Source organism: Pholcus phalangioides, unplaced genomic scaffold, assembly GCF_987345545.1.
Source record: "Pholcus phalangioides strain wild (caught in Gottingen) unplaced genomic scaffold, Ppha-v1.0 ptg000018l_1, whole genome shotgun sequence".
NCBI classification, from domain to species: Eukaryota; Metazoa; Arthropoda; class Arachnida; order Araneae; family Pholcidae; genus Pholcus; species Pholcus phalangioides.
Genome location: NW_028301611.1, coordinates 3,484,670 through 3,501,181, shown reverse-complemented (window position 1 = coordinate 3,501,181; position 16,512 = coordinate 3,484,670). Strand labels below are relative to the sequence as shown.

The window sequence follows — 16,512 nt, the reverse complement described above, 5'->3', positions numbered from 1 at the left end:
CGGATGCAGCACGGGGCGAACGTGCTTTCCTTAAACATGGTTGTCCGGCTATTACACGATCCTCCAGCGTTCCAGTTTCCCTAAAAATAAATGAAAAAATGTTGGAAATAATAAAAAGTTAATTTCAATGCGCACGAGTGCTTCAGTGGGAAGAAAGGGGGAGGAAATAGTGAGATCACATGGTTTACTCCTTTTTTCGGGACACTCCGCTTACGGGGGTCATATTTTTTTTCGAGTGAGTGCCCCCTTGATGAGGTTGAAGGTAAGACAAATTGCATGGATTAATTTAAACTCGTCCACGACAAATGGAGCTTGCGTTGATACGACCATTTCCATCGCGTCCCGACAAACGAGTGCGACAAATCCAAATAAATCACCAAAATATGTTACGGGTACACAAAAATATTGATGCTACCGGTTAGCACGGTGCCGCAAAAAGAAAAATGTGGAACGCTTCACGATTTTGCGTGTCATCCTTGCGCAGGGGCCATGCTAATCTTCTCTGTATCGTTCCAATTTTAGTATATGTACTGCCGAAGCGAGTACAAGTGTAAATGAATAACGTCTGCTTATATACTGCTAATTTCACACCTGCATTATCGATCAACCGTTATAGTAAATGTGCTTCTGTGTAACACATTTGCAAGAAACGTGATAAATATATTACATTATGCGCTTTTAAATCCAAAATTATTTATCATTTTCATTCAAATCAGAAATAATTTTTTGTTTTCCGTTAGTCAGACGCGTTAGCTTTTTTTATGATCACTAGATGGCGATAGTTACAATATCGATTGTTGTGTTTACTTGGAAATATGCCCTCACAAAAAGAAAAAAGTTCCTCTCAATACACAACTCTTTCGAAATTAATTAAAAAAAGGGGGGTTTTGTAAAATTTTTTATTAGCTGTTGAAAATAGTATCGTGTACACAAGAGAACAATCCTTTGTTTTTTTCGTCAAAAACACTTTGTTGAAATTTCCAAGAAAAATTCAACGTACCTTCATTCAATTCCGAGATTAAGTTTAAGCCAACAGGTAAGTAAATTGAAAAATCATATGCAGTCGATCCCGCTTATAACGTTCCTACTTAGAGCGACTTATTTTCCTGGTTCCAATAACTAATTCTCATTGAGATTTCCCGTTTAGAACGTTTTCCCGCTTACAACGTTTTTCACGAGGGTATTTTGAGAAACGTTATAAGTGGGATCCACTATAATTTGGAAAGATACTTCAAACCACTGCCGTAGCTGGAGGGGTGACAAGGGGTTCTAGCATGACCGTAATCAGACTGGGGCACTGTTCAAATTTACACTTATTTTGCATAATAGAACCCTTTCAAAAGGGGCCCCAAGAAAGCGCACTACGGCCCTGGGTTCTTTACCCTCATCCCTAAATGTCAGGAAATGACTAATATTCATGGAATTATATGGTCAAATCCATTGTTCTGTCAACCGCCCCTCCCCCTTTCCTCTGAAAGAAATTTCTCGCTACCCCCCGTTTCAAACAACATTTCAGAGAATTGTGGAACAGCAAGAGGGACGATTGAGGATCTCTTCACAACTTATTTTCCGAGGTCGTTTCTCTTTCTCACTCACAAACTTACTGAATCAGAAAAAGAAGACCTCGAAAAAAAAACAAACATACTTGATTATACCAAGTGTGGAAAAAATACAGAATTTTTGTCCGCAATATCATTTTGTAAAAAAGTCATCTCGGAACGATTGAATGTACACCTATGTGTGGAATACCCTGAGAAGCCAAACGCCAGGACAAAAATCAGGGTCCTTAATTAAGGGAATCTTGTGCCAACTATAAACTCTTCCTTGTCCACCGCTCAGACCAGGAAGGGTGCCGAGTTTATTCTTTTTCCGTTCAAAATAATGGAAAGAGGGGATGCCAAAATGGATGCTGGGGCCGGAGAAAGTTGCATTAAGCAGTTGCCTTTAAGCAGCTTCGGCGTTGGACGACAGAGTAAGTTTTCGTTTCTAGTCACGGCCCAGCACGAAATAACCGTAGAGAAAAATATTCAATCGACTTTGAACATGCAATCAATATAAACTAGTGCCCATCCCGAGTAGGTACAATATATAAAAGCACTTCTCAACCTATGGTCAGCGGACCATAAAAAAGTTTCAAATGAAATCGATTCAAAAAATAAGACCAAATAATTCACGAGAGTAGTTAAATTTTCTCTTGAATTTCATATAATTTTCTTTTTATTTATTGATTTGTATACTCATCTCAAAAAATATTTTCCATTTTTAGAAACGTGCCTGTAATGCGGTATTTTCTAGTTTCACAAAATTTGCTAACTTTCGCAGATGGAGAGAAAATAATTATCCCAGTGGTTTTTGGAAATTCTATGCTAGATCTTTCAAGTATGAAAAAATGTGCTGCCATCTAGGGAGAAGGTACTAGTCACATATGCTTGATAAAAACAAATAATTGTAACGCTTCTCAACGGTAAGCGAAGATTTTATGCACAAAGCATGCAAATAATATAATTAATGAACACAAAATCTGGTATTTGCACATATTTGGAGTAATATGTTGATGGTTGAAATTTTTTGGAGGTAATTACATTCTGATAATTTCTCAACTAGGGAATTTTTTTTACGCTCTGGCTTCTCTTCAATACTTCGAGTTAATCTTTCGCCTTTTACTAAAGATTACCGTGGAGAGGAGCAATTTACATGAGCTTAAGTAATTTTTGGAGCCCCCGAAACGGGGTATTTTAATGTTCAAGTAGGAAGTTTGTGTTCCCGTACGCAAGAGGGGCCGTTTTCAGTTTAATTTTTAATAAACGCTCTGCAACTAAAGCCGGGACCAAGTGATTTTTCTCCTGCCCTACCTGGCAAATTCTCGAAAACTTCAACTACTTTTCATTTTTTTTTATGAGTGCCCGGGTTGGACCATTGCCGTTAAGACGGCATTGCTGACTAAAGCCGCAATAAGGGTCCCGCTTTTTTTTATAACAGAACAATTTTTTAAGTAATTTCTTGATGACTTTTTTTTTTATTTTTCCTCTTTCATATAAGATTTTTTAGTGTGTACTAATACAATCGAACACGGGTATTACGAAGTTTTCCCTTGTCGCGTGAGTTTCGTATTGTATTTCTATGTTATTTTGATTGCTTATAACGAACACCGATTTCAGCAAAGTACGCTTATAACGAATTTTCAAATAGGAATTGTCACAAATTTCTTTGTTACCTTATCTAAATCTTCTTATCTGTAAATTTACCTTTCACAACGAGCTTGGAACAAAATCTATTTCAGTGTTTTTGAGTACTGCAAAAATGGTAAAATCCTCTCAGCTTCATCTCTTTTTTACTTTGTTCTGTTAAATCCTTAGAGGAGGTATATAGGAAGGAAAGATTAAGTCTATTTTTGTTCCCAAGAATCCAACCCTCAAAACACCTTTTGTGAACATTTGCGCATCTTTCGCTAGATTCGAACGCAGATTGTGGAAGAGTTAGCGTGTGGTGGAGTTATCGAGTTAATTTCCAGAATATCAGAGTGCAAACCACTATTGCTCCACTTACTAAAACACCATTGTTTCGGAAATCGAAACTATATAGCTGCTTGATAGGGAAAATTTGAAGAAAAAAAGGTGACGAAAACGGCAAAAAATTCGAGATTCAACACAGTTCGTTATCAACGATTTGGAACAAAAAGGAATTGAACAGAGCGTTCCTGGATGGTTGAAGAAGAGATTCAGAAAAAGCTCTCAAATTGATGTGGAAGCACTTCCTTTTGAATGGTTTTAAAAAAAGGCAAGCGAAAATGTACAATAATGCCCTTGCTAAAATAAAAGACATTAAATTTTACATGATTTTTAGGCAATAAATTTGATAAGGGCCGGACCTAACTCATAAGTCGCCATCTGGCGTCAGCTGTTGTGAGCTTGGCCTGAGTTAGGTCCGTTTACTGGACACTGCGTTTCAAAGAAGAAGGGGGGGCCCTAAGATGAACGAACCCGTGAACCCACACCAAAACTGTCACTTTTGGGGGAATGCAATGGTTAGACGCCACCCAGATGCGACAGTTATGGGCATTAACGTCGCCACGAAGCAAAAAATGAGCTTCATCTGACCAGAAGATGTTAAAGACCCAGGCGGGATTCTGTTCGATTTTGGAAAAAGCCCACCTTGGCAAATGTTTCTCTCTGTACGGCATCCGCTGCTAAAAGTTCATGACACGACTGCAATCTGTATGGGTACAGATCAGATTCCATGAAGAATATTGCGTACGGAGGATGGTGGTAAGCCCTAGAGTCTGGCAGCTTCACGAGCACCGCTGGTCCCTGCAGCTAATTCGGACGCTAACGCTTCCATTTCGGATGCAGCACGGGGCGAACGTGCTTTCCTTAAACATGGTTGTCCGGCTATTACACGATCCTCCAGCGTTCCAGTTTCCCTAAAAATAAATGAAAAAATGTTGGAAATAATAAAAAGTTAATTTCAATGCGCACGAGTGCTTCAGTGGGAAGAAAGGGGGAGGAAATAGTGAGATCACATGGTTTACTCCTTTTTTCGGGACACTCCGCTTACGGGGGTCATATTTTTTTTCGAGTGAGTGCCCCCTTGATGAGGTTGAAGGTAAGACAAATTGCATGGATTAATTTAAACTCGTCCACGACAAATGGAGCTTGCGTTGATACGACCATTTCCACCGCGTCCCGACAAACGAGTGCGACAAATCCAAATAAATCACCAAAATATGTTACGGGTACACAAAAATATTGATGCTACCGGTTAGCACGGTGCCGCAAAAAGAAAAATGTGGAACGCTTCACGATTTTGCGTGTCATCCTTGCGCAGGGGCCATGCTAATCTTCTCTGTATCGTTCCAATTTTAGTATATGTACTGCCGAAGCGAGTACAAGTGTAAATGAACAGAATACAGAACAGAATCAAATTGTTACCCCCCATGCCCAGCTCTTGGCTGATTGTGGGGTTACGAACGGGCCCAGTAAGGCCTATGAAGAAGGGGAAAAAATAGACTGTCAGTTTTGTAAGATAATTAGTGTGTGTGCATGTATGTGTTTTGTGTGGGAAAGAAAGCATAGTCAAATCCAGGTCACGGTCATAGCTATACAGAATTTAGCCTAAATGCAGATAAATCACTAAGAAAATGCCACCACAACTCTTCGATGACACGTCACTGCCGGATGGAGAGAGGTCCAACCCACATATTTATCTTAGTGGTAACTGCATGCGTCAAAGTGAACTCAATCAGAATAAAAGAATGGTGGTTATAATCCAAAGCTTTAATTTATACACTCGTCAAATTAAATGCCATTCGTCCGGGTGGCTTTTTATTTTATTTTTTTTCCAAGTTCCAATATATGTGCCTTATAGTAATTTCCATATGTACAAGGTGTTAATTAAATACGATAATTAGATGCAGAAAAAAGTGAATAAATAGGTGCCAAATAGATAAATGCGATTAAAATAGGTGCCACATTAGTAGAGAATAAGCGTATATATATATAATATTTACAGTCCAAATTATAGCCTAGGAGGCTTCCAAGTTATTCCTGCATTATCCAATCTCCTCCCAAGGGAGGTGGAAAATCTGCTGGGGTCTCCTATACACCGTTCGAGCCGATGTTTTTGGTGTAGGTGCTGAACTATAATCAACCAAGACTTTGATATGTTGATGGCTGGAATTTTTCATTCTCTCAAATTGATTTTTGTTAATTTCTTTGATATATTTGAATATATGAGGAATGCCCAGATCTTGGCGAATATTAATATTTCTGATGAACCAAGGTGCATTCAAAAATCTCCTTAGAATTTTATTTTGTTCAGTTTGCAAGATTTTAATATTGGTTTTGCATGCATGGGCCCATGCAGGTGAGGCATAAAGCATCGTAGGGCGAAGTATTGACTTAAATAAAAGAATTTTATTTTTAATAGATAGCTTAGCCTGGGGAAATGAAATTTTGTTAAGAGCACCCATTACATTGTTTGTTTTATTACGTACATAATTAATGTGCGGTAAAAATGACATTGTTTTATTTAAAATGCATCCCAGGTATTTTATTTTTCTAACCGGACTGATCTGGTGATTACCTATATATAAATGCCTATCCGGTATACCATGTTTCCTAGTAAACCATATAAATTGTGTTTTTTCACGGTTCAATACAATGTCCGACCTCTTGCACCAGTCCATAATTCCTTCTGTGGTTTCCTGCAGATTTTCCAGGGCCTTGGAGGGGTCTCGGTTATCACATAGTATAGCCGCATCATCGGCAAACAAGGCAAGTATACCCACTTGAGGAGCTGGAAAATCATTGATGTATATTAAAAACAACTGTGGACCCAAAACACTACCCTGTGGTACTGATGCTTTGATGTTCTTAACAGATGAACTAAAGTCCCCTATTTTTACCTGGAATGTTCTGCCGTTCAAATAACTGTAGAAGAAAAGTATAAAGTGTGGGGGAAAATTGAGATCAATCATTTTGGCTAATAAAGTGGGGTGGTCACATTTATCGAAGGCCTTTTTAATATCCAAAAAGGCGGCCACCACATAATCAGAATGGTTGAATGCATCGATTATATATTCAGTCACCCTAATCAATTGAGTGACACAGGAATGTTCCTGTCTAAAGCCATGTTGTTCTTTTCGAATTATGTTATTGTCATCCAGATATTTTTGAAATCTAGGAGCTAAAATCCTCTCGAAGACTTTTGAACAATTAGATAAAAGGCTAATGGGCCTGAACGATTCAGGAAGTAACGGGTCAGTTCCTGATTTGGGTATTGTTCTAATGAGTGAATGTTTCCATATCTTTGGAAAGTGGTTAAATTTTAATGCTGCGTTAATAATGTTCGTGAATGTCAAAATAATATGACAAGGCAGATTTTTGAGAGCTTTGTTACTTATACCATCATAGCCACTAGCTTTTCTGTTGTTTAATTTGTTTATAATGTCAGTGACTTCAGCCAAGTCTGTGGGTTCAAAGCTGGAAATATTATTATTAATGTGAAAGTGTATATAACGAGCAACTCTACGACGGAGCTCAACTTGAGTCGTTAACGGTTGTACGTGATTGGGTGTAAATTGCTTTTCATAGGCGGTAGCAAAGGTTTCAGCTATTTCTTCTGCTGAAAAAACCAGACCATTGGGGCCTTGTATTTTATTGATTATACGAGTACCACCAGGTTTGCAAAGATTCCATGCTTTCCATATGTTTCCATTTTCTGAGGTAGCATTCTCTACAAATTCGGTAAACCTACCATTTACAAAATTTTGCACTTCTTCTTTAATCTCACGATTGAGACGATTTAGTGTAATTTTGTCTGAACGTCTACGAAAGCGCTGCCAATTACTACGTATTTTGTTTTTGTGTCTAATCTTTTGCATGATTTCTCTAGAAAGTCCATATTTATTTTCAGGCTGTAGCACTTCTGTAGATGAATCATTTAATGCAGCTTGTATTATTTGTGTTAAATGTGATACCGCCTCATCTATATCCTGAGCGTTGTTCAGGGTCAGCCCTGCTGTTTGATTTGTTTCCAAAATTTGTCTATACATGTCCCAATTAATACGTTTAATTGTTCTCCTGGTGCAAGAGCGAAGAAAATCCATAATAAAAAATACTGGATTGTGCGGTGAGCTGAGAATTGATTTTGTGTAAGTTTGAACGTCAAAGAGAATATTTTTGGAGATGCCAAAATCAATTACATCAGGTTGATATCTATTTTGAGGTGGTACATGTGTTGGTGTAGTGGATGAATGTATATTTAGGAAATTATCAAGGCAGAATTTTCTTAACACTCGACCACATCTGTTGGATTTTTTACTAAAGAATAGATCGTTTTTACTATTCCAATCACCCCCTACAAAAATTGGAAGCCCTGTTCTGAATAAGTGTTTTAGTAAGGAAATATCTATGCAATTATTGGGGGGCTTATACATTGCACAGAAAGAAATGGGTGTTCTATCTATGTAAACAGTGACAGCAGTAGCTTCCATTTGAGTGGAAGGGGGAAGTTGTAGTTCTTGAAATGGAATATCAGACTTCACATATACAGCTACTCCTCCCCCCCTACCATGTAATCGGTCTTTTCTGACGCCAGTGTAACCATTAATTTTGATTTTTTGTGAGGGCAATAACCATGTTTCTGATAGAAGTAAGATATCCACTTGATAATTGAATAATTCTTCTTTTAATTCCCTTAAGTTGTCTTTGAGACCATTAGCATTCCAGGCCATAATATGTAATGGCCTGGTATAGATATTTCTTGTTGTGCTAATTGTTGGGCTGTGAAAGAATGTCAATCAAAGCTTTATTTATTTGACTTATTTTGTCACTAGATATTCCAGCGGCACTCAAAACAGTGTTGAGTAGGTCATTAAATTGTAAAATTTCAGGAAGAACAGCTGATGAGTTGGAATTATTGTTACCCTTTGGTAAATTTGACTTACTCAAGGACTTTACCTCATCAATAGACTTAATTGTGTATGTGTTATTTGTGTTTGATTCCGCGTTCAGAGGATTGTTATACAGTTCTTCATTTACCTCTGTTTCTGTATTATTTCTGTTATCCATTACATCTACATATAGTTCAGAGTCAGAAGTAATATTGTGTCTATAAGTTTGTGTAATCAATTGATGTAACACATTCCTATAAATTAATCGTGAATGTGCTTCAATAAGATCCAATTTAATTTCTGCAGTTGTTGGGATATTGCCCTTATTTTTTGCCAATGGATGAGTTCCTTTCCTAATTGTGTTGTGTAGAATTGTTTGTTTTTCCAAATTCTCATTTTGAGATTGTTCATCAGAAATATTGTTATTTATAGTAATGTTCCATGATTTTTTAGTCGCTTGTGGAGTAATTGTAATTGAACCTATCCCTGTGTCCAAATTATCAACATCTTCATCTTCAGTGCGAAGATTTTTCTCAGTCAAAGGCACTCTCCTAATAGGAGATCCTTGCAGCCCTGGCGGAATTGTAGGAAGGAATAATCTTCCTCTATTTTTATTTAATGCTGGCCGGGCTTTACATCCAGAGAACGTCGATGTGTGAGGACCCCCACAGTGACAACATTTAATCATCCTTGAGTTACCTTTAACTCTACAATCTCTGGTCTCATGCGATCCGGCACAAAATGCACAGGTAGGTGTATTTTTACATCTATATGAACTGTGCCCATATAATTGACAGACCCTACATTGAATGGGTCCTTGAGCGCCTCTGTATCTTTCTATTTCTATTGGAATTTCAGCTATTTCCATAATATTAGCAATGTTTTTGTCAGCAATAGGTACCTCAACTAAGAAAAGGGGAAGACATCTACCAGTATGGTAATTTTTCATATTTGACACCTTAACCGGCTTAAATTGTTTTTTTTCCAAATCAGCAATAATTTCCAACGGGTTCACATTCGTTGGAAGTCCCCTAATTACAAACTTTAGTGTTCGTTCCGAATGAGTGTTATATGTAAAGTATCGAAATTTTTTGTCATCAAAAAATTTCGTAATTTGTCGATGGTCTTTCTCAGTGAAGACCTGAAATACAATTGTGTTTTCCGTTGCTTTAAATTGTGGAGGTATTTCGCATATTTTCTTGGCAGCTGCAAAGTCAGAAATCCAGCTTCCACCCCATTCTGTGAGAATAATGGACGGAATATTAATTTTACGTGAGAAGTTAGGGGCATTTCCAGTTGGGTTAGAGATTGATATGTTTCCGTTGTTTGTCCCTTTATTAATATCAATGTTGTAATTATGTGTCTTAGTTTTTTTCCGAGTAACAACCTTGAATCCCTCATCATCACTTGATTTATCAGATGCATTACTTATACAAGCGTTTCCCGGTGCGATTTTTTTTGCAGCAATCGTGAGCATATGTGCTTCAATGGGGTCCTGAGTGGTCTTATTATGTGTATTAGATGCATTTGTTTGTCCGGAAGTGCTGGGCCAAAAATTAACCGGGAAGACCTCGTTACTTGTTGTAATTTTATATTCGTGAGTGTTGGAGGGTGTTACCTGTTTCTTATTCAAATTACTTTCTTGTTTCTCCTGTGATATTACCGTTTGTGTAATTTCCACTTCCTTGTTACCACAAGAAGTAATATTTTTAGAGGATTTTGGAACAATATCAAGCTGTGTTTCGAAGGAACCATTGACAGTTTCTATCGTTAAACTGCAATCACTTATGGTACCAGTAGAAGTCGACTCATTACTACTATCACGATGGCTCAAATTTTGTGTAGATGATCCCGAAGTTGACTCGTTAGAAGTATTTAAGGAGTCACTAGATTTAACGTTTTTATCTTGTACAAGATTTTCATCCTCCCTACATCGACCAATTTTGGAGATGTTTCTATCAAAAGATTTACATAATTGAAAGTTGGAATTTTCATCATTGTGAATGTTTTTGGTCCTAATTTTCTTCTTTTTTCCCTTCTTCCCATTATTACTTGCACCCCCACTAACTGGAGTGGAAGTCACAGCATCTTTTCTGAACGTGAGTGACATTGCATGTCGACAAGAATCAAAATTTAGGGCGTCAAAAAAAGTAATTGAATTCATTACAAAAGATTCAAAAAATGTTTCCTTCTGCTTTGACACTGCATTTTCCCAGTTAATGAAATCAACTAACACAATGAGATCGAATTCTCGAGCCAGAGTACACTTATCACTCACATGGCTCAGGTTATCTCCCAAACGTTTTTTTTCCCCAACAAAGTCAACCAGTAATTTTTCAAACTTCTCTCTAGTGACACTACATTCTAAGGCATTACTAGCCCATACACACAAATTCTTAACCACCACCTGATTTGAGTTCACAAAAGGGCAAGTACGGCCCATTTTAGACGCATACAATACCACTTACCTTGAAATCCAGTAATTTAGCAGCTAAATAGCCACAGAGATTGCACTCAAAAAAAAAAATTAAAAAGAGAGCAGACGTAACACAATTAGCAAGCGAACACTCCAGATGACCGTTATGACGCCAGTGTAAATGAATAACGTCTGCTTATATACTGCTAATTTCACACCTGCATTATCGATCAACCGTTATAGTAAATGTGCTTCTGTGTAACACATTTGCAAGAAACGTGATAAATATATTACATTATGCGCTTTTAAATCCAAAATTATTTATCATTTTCATTCAAATCAGAAATAATTTTTTGTTTTCCGTTAGTCAGACGCGTTAGCTTTTTTTATGATCACTAGATGGCGATAGTTACAATATCGATTGTTGTGTTTACTTGGAAATATGCCCTCACAAAAAGAAAAAGGTACCTCTCAATACACAACTCTTTCGAAATTAATTTAGAAAAAGGGGGGTTTTGTAAAATTTTTTATTAGCTGTTGAAAATAGTATCGTGTACACAAGAGAACAATCCTTTGTTTTTTTCGTCAAAAACACTTTGTTGAAATTTCCAAGAAAAATTCAATGTACCTTCATTCAATTCCGAGATTAAGTTTAAGCCAACAGGTAAGTAAATTGAAAAATCATATGCAGTCGATCCCGCTTATAACGTTCCTACTTAGAGCGACTTATTTTCCTGGTTCCAATAACTAATTCTCATTGAGATTTCCCGTTTAGAACGTTTTCCCGCTTACAACGTTTTTCACGAGGGTATTTTGAGAAACGTTATAAGTGGGATCCACTATAATTTGGAAAGATACTTCAAACCACTGCCGTAGCTGGAGGGGTGACAAGGGGTTCTAGCATGACCGTAATCAGACTGGGGCACTGCTCAAATTTACACTTATTTTGCATAATAGAACCCTTTCAAAAGGGGCCCCAAGAAAGCGCACTACGGCCCTGGGTTCTTTACCCTCATCCCTAAATGTCAGGAAATGACTAATATTCATGGAATTATATGGTCAAATCCATTGTTCTGTCAACCGCCCCTCCCCCTTTCCTCTGAAAGAAATTTCTCGCTACCCCCGTTTCAAACAACATTTCAGAGAATTGTGGAACAGCAAGAGGGACGATTGAGGATCTCTTCACAACTTATTTTCCGAGGTCGTTTCTCTTTCTCACTCACAAACTTACTGAATCAGAAAAAGAAGACCTCGAAAAAAAACAAACATACTTGATTATACCAAGTGTGGAAAAAATACAGAATTTTTGTCCGCAATATCATTTTGTAAAAAAGTCATCTCGGAACGATTGAATGTACACCTATGTGTGGAATACCCTGAGAAGCCAAACGCCAGGACAAAAATCAGGGTCCTTAATTAAGGGAATCTTGTGCCAACTATAAACTCTTCCTTGTCTACCGCTCAGACCAGGAAGGGTGCCGAGTTTATTCTTTTTCCGTTCAAAATAATGGAAAGAGGGGATGCCAAAATGGATGCTGGCGCCGGAGAAAGTTGCATTAAGCAGTTGCCTTTAAGCAGCTTCGGCGTTGGACGACAGAGTAAGTTTTCGTTTCTAGTCACGGCCCAGCACGAAATAACCGTAGAGAAAAATATTCAATCGACTTTGAACATGCAATCAATATAAACTAGTGCCCATCCCGAGTAGGTACAATATATAAAAGCACTTCTCAACCTATGGTCAGCGGACCATAAAAAAGTTTCAAATGAAATCGATTCAAAAAATAAGACCAAATAATTCACGAGAGTAGTTAAATTTTCTCTTGAATTTCATATAATTTTCTTTTTATTTATTGATTTGTATACTCATCTCAAAAAATATTTTCCATTTTTAGAAACGTGCCTGTAATGCGGTATTTTCTAGTTTCACAAAATTTGCTAACTTTCGCAGATGGAGAGAAAATAATTATCCCAGTGGTTTTTGGAAATTCTATGCTAGATCTTTCAAGTATGAAAAAATGTGCTGCCATCTAGGGAGAAGGTACTAGTCACATATGCTTGATAAAAACAAATAATTGTAACGCTTCTCAACGGTAAGCGAAGATTTTATGCACAAAGCATGCAAATAATATAATTAATGAACACAAAATCTGGTATTTGCACATATTTGGAGTAATATGTTGATGGTTGAAATTTTTTGGAGGTAATTACATTCTGATAATTTCTCAACTAGGGAATTTTTTTACGCTCTGGCTTCTCTTCAATACTTCGAGTTAATCTTTCGCCTTTTACTAAAGATTACCGTGGAGAGGAGCAATTTACATGAGCTTAAGTAATTTTTGGAGCCCCCGAAACGGGGTATTTTAATGTTCAAGTAGGAAGTTTGTGTTCCCGTACGCAAGAGGGGCCGTTTTCAGTTTAATTTTTAATAAACGCTCTGCAACTAAAGCCGGGGCCAAGTGATTTTTCTCCTGCCCTACCTGGCAAATTCTCGAAAACTTCAACTACTTTTCATTTTTTTTTATGAGTGCCCGGGTTGGACCATTGCCGTTAAGACGGCATTGCTGACTAAAGCCGCAATAAGGGTCCCGCTTTTTTTTATAACAGAACAATTTTTTAAGTAATTTCTTGATGACTTTTTTTTTTATTTTTCCTCTTTCATATAAGATTTTTTAGTGTGTACTAATACAATCGAACACGGGTATTACGAAGTTTTCCCTTGTCGCGTGAGTTTCGTATTGTATTTCTATGTTATTTTGATTGCTTATAACGAACACCGATTTCAGCAAAGTACGCTTATAACGAATTTTCAAATAGGAATTGTCACAAATTTCTTTGTTACCTTATCTAAATCTTCTTATCTGTAAATTTACCTTTCACAACGAGCTTGGAACAAAATCTATTTCAGTGTTTTTGAGTACTGCAAAAATGGTAAAATCCTCTCAGCTTCATCTCTTTTTTACTTTGTTCTGTTAAATCCTTAGAGGAGGTATATAGGAAGGAAAGATTAAGTCTATTTTTGTTCCCAAGAATCCAACCCTCAAAACACCTTTTGTGAACATTTGCGCATCTTTCGCTAGATTCGAACGCAGATTGTGGAAGAGTTAGCGTGTGGTGGAGTTATCGAGTTAATTTCCAGAATATCAGAGTGCAAAACACTATAACCACTATTGCTCCACTTACTAAAACACCATTGTTTCGGAAATCGAAACTATATAGCTGCTTGATAGGGAAAATTTGAAGAAAAAAAGGTGACGAAATCGGCAAAAAATTCGAGATTCAACACAGTTCGTTATCAACGATTTGGAACAAAAAGGAATTGAACAGAGCGTTCCTGGATGGTTGAAGAAGAGATTCAGAAAAAGCTCTCAAATTGATGTGGAAGCACTTCCTTTTGAATGGTTTTAAAAAAAGGCAAGCGAAAATGTACAATAATGCCCTTGCTAAAATAAAAGACATTAAATTTTACATGATTTTTAGGCAATAAATTTGATAAGGGCCGGACCTAACTCATAAGTCGCCATCTGGCGTCAGCTGTTGTGAGCTTGGCCTGAGTTAGGTCCGTTTACTGGACACTGCGTTTCAAAGAAGAAGGGGGGGGGCCCTAAGATGAACGAACCCGTGAACCCACACCAAAACTGTCACTTTTGGGGGAATGCAATGGTTAGACGCCACCCAGATGCGACAGTTATGGGCATTAACGTCGCCACGAAGCAAAAAATGAGCTTCATCTGACCAGAAGATGTTAAAGACCCAGGCGGGATTCTGTTCGATTTTGGAAAAAGCCCACCTTGGCAAATGTTTCTCTCTGTACGGCATCCGCTGCTAAAAGTTCATGACACGACTGCAATCTGTATGGGTACAGATCAAGGATTCCATGAAGAATATTGCGTACGGAGGATGGTGGTAAGCCCTAGAGTCTGGCAGCTTCACGAGCACCGCTGGTCCCTGCAGCTAATTCGGACGCTAACGCTTCCATTTCGGATGCAGCACGGGGCGAACGTGCTTTCCTTAAACATGGTTGTCCGGCTATTACACGATCCTCCAGCGTTCCAGTTTCCCTAAAAATAAATGAAAAAATGTTGGAAATAATAAAAAGTTAATTTCAATGCGCACGAGTGCTTCAGTGGGAAGAAAGGGGGAGGAAATAGTGAGATCACATGGTTTACTCCTTTTTTCGGGACACTCCGCTTACGGGGGTCATATTTTTTTTCGAGTGAGTGCCCCCTTGATGAGGTTGAAGGTAAGACAAATTGCATGGATTAATTTAAACTCGTCCACGACAAATGGAGCTTGCGTTGATACGACCATTTCCATCGCGTCCCGACAAACGAGTGCGACAAATCCAAATAAATCACCAAAATATGTTACGGGTACACAAAAATATTGATGCTACCGGTTAGCACGGTGCCGCAAAAAAAAAGTGTGGAACGCTTCACGATTTTGCGTGTCATCCTTGCGCAGGGGCCATGCTAATCTTCTCTGTATCGTTCCAATTTTAGTACATGTACTGCCGAAGCGAGTACAAGTGTAAATGAATAACGTCTGCTTATATACTGCTAATTTCACACCTGCATTATCGATCAACCGTTATAGTAAATGTGCTTCTGTGTAACACATTTGCAAGAAACGTGATAAATATATTACATTATGCGTTTTTAAATCCAAAATTATTTATCCTTTTCATTCAAATCAGAAATAATATTTTGTTTTCCGTTAGTCAGACGCGTTAGCTTTTTTTATGATCACTAGATGGCGATAGTTACAATATCGATTGTTGTGTTTACTTGGAAATATGCCCTCACAAAAAGAAAAAGGTTCCTCTCAATACACAACTCTTTCGAAATTAATTAAAAAAAGGGGGGTTTTGTAAAATTTTTTATTAGCTGTTGAAAATAGTATCGTGTACACAAGAGAACAATCCTTTGTTTTTTTCGTCAAAAACACTTTGTTGAAATTTCCAAGAAAAATTCAACGTACCTTCATTCAATTCCGAGATTAAGTTTAAGCCAACAGGTAAGTAAATTGAAAAATCATATGCAGTCGATCCCGCTTATAACGTTCCTACTTAGAGCGACTTATTTTCCTGGTTCCAATAACTAATTCTCATTGAGATTTCCCGTTTAGAACGTTTTCCCGCTTACAACGTTTTTCACGAGGGTATTTTGAGAAACGTTATAAGTGGGATCCACTATAATTTGGAAAGATACTTCAAACCACTGCCGTAGCTGGAGGGGTGACAAGGGGTTCTAGCATGACCGTAATCAGACTGGGGCACTGCTCAAATTTACACTTATTTTGCATAATAGAACCCTTTCAAAAGGGGCCCCAAGAAAGCGCACTACGGCCCTGGGTTCTTTACCCTCATCCCTAAATGTCAGGAAATGACTAATATTCATGGAATTATATGGTCAAATCCATTGTTCTGTCAACCGCCCCTCCCCCTTTCCTCTGAAAGAAATTTCTCGCTACCCCCCGTTTCAAACAACATTTCAGAGAATTGTGGAACAGCAAGAGGGACGATTGAGGATCTCTTCACAACTTATTTTCCGAGGTCGTTTCTCTTTCTCACTCACAAACTTACTGAATCAGAAAAAGAAGACCTCGAAAAAAAAACAAACATACTTGATTATACCAAGTGTGGAAAAAATACAGAATTTTTGTCCGCAATATCATTTTGTAAAAAAGTCATCTCGGAACGATTGAA

The 16,512-nt window shown here is 37.7% G+C and overlaps 5 non-coding genes across 5 annotated transcripts; 2 read left to right on the top strand and 3 right to left on the bottom strand.

Annotated features, from left to right (window-relative positions):
- Positions 1 to 439: 439 nt before the first annotated feature.
- LOC149071540 (U6 spliceosomal RNA) lies at positions 440 to 546 on the bottom strand. Its single transcript, XR_016194636.1, has one exon. It is a non-coding gene; the product is annotated as a U6 spliceosomal RNA (small nuclear RNA).
- Positions 547 to 2,616: 2,070 nt separating this feature from the next.
- Positions 2,617 to 2,733, top strand: LOC149071539 (U5 spliceosomal RNA). The gene has a single exon (XR_016194675.1). It is a non-coding gene; the product is annotated as a U5 spliceosomal RNA (small nuclear RNA).
- Positions 2,734 to 4,779: 2,046 nt separating this feature from the next.
- On the bottom strand, positions 4,780 to 4,886 carry LOC149071538 (U6 spliceosomal RNA). The gene has a single exon (XR_016194625.1). It is a non-coding gene; the product is annotated as a U6 spliceosomal RNA (small nuclear RNA).
- Positions 4,887 to 13,049: 8,163 nt separating this feature from the next.
- Positions 13,050 to 13,166, top strand: LOC149071537 (U5 spliceosomal RNA). Its single transcript, XR_016194674.1, has one exon. It is a non-coding gene; the product is annotated as a U5 spliceosomal RNA (small nuclear RNA).
- A 2,058-nt stretch (positions 13,167 to 15,224) lies between these two features.
- On the bottom strand, positions 15,225 to 15,331 carry LOC149071536 (U6 spliceosomal RNA). The gene has a single exon (XR_016194662.1). It is a non-coding gene; the product is annotated as a U6 spliceosomal RNA (small nuclear RNA).
- Positions 15,332 to 16,512: the final 1,181 nt, after the last annotated feature.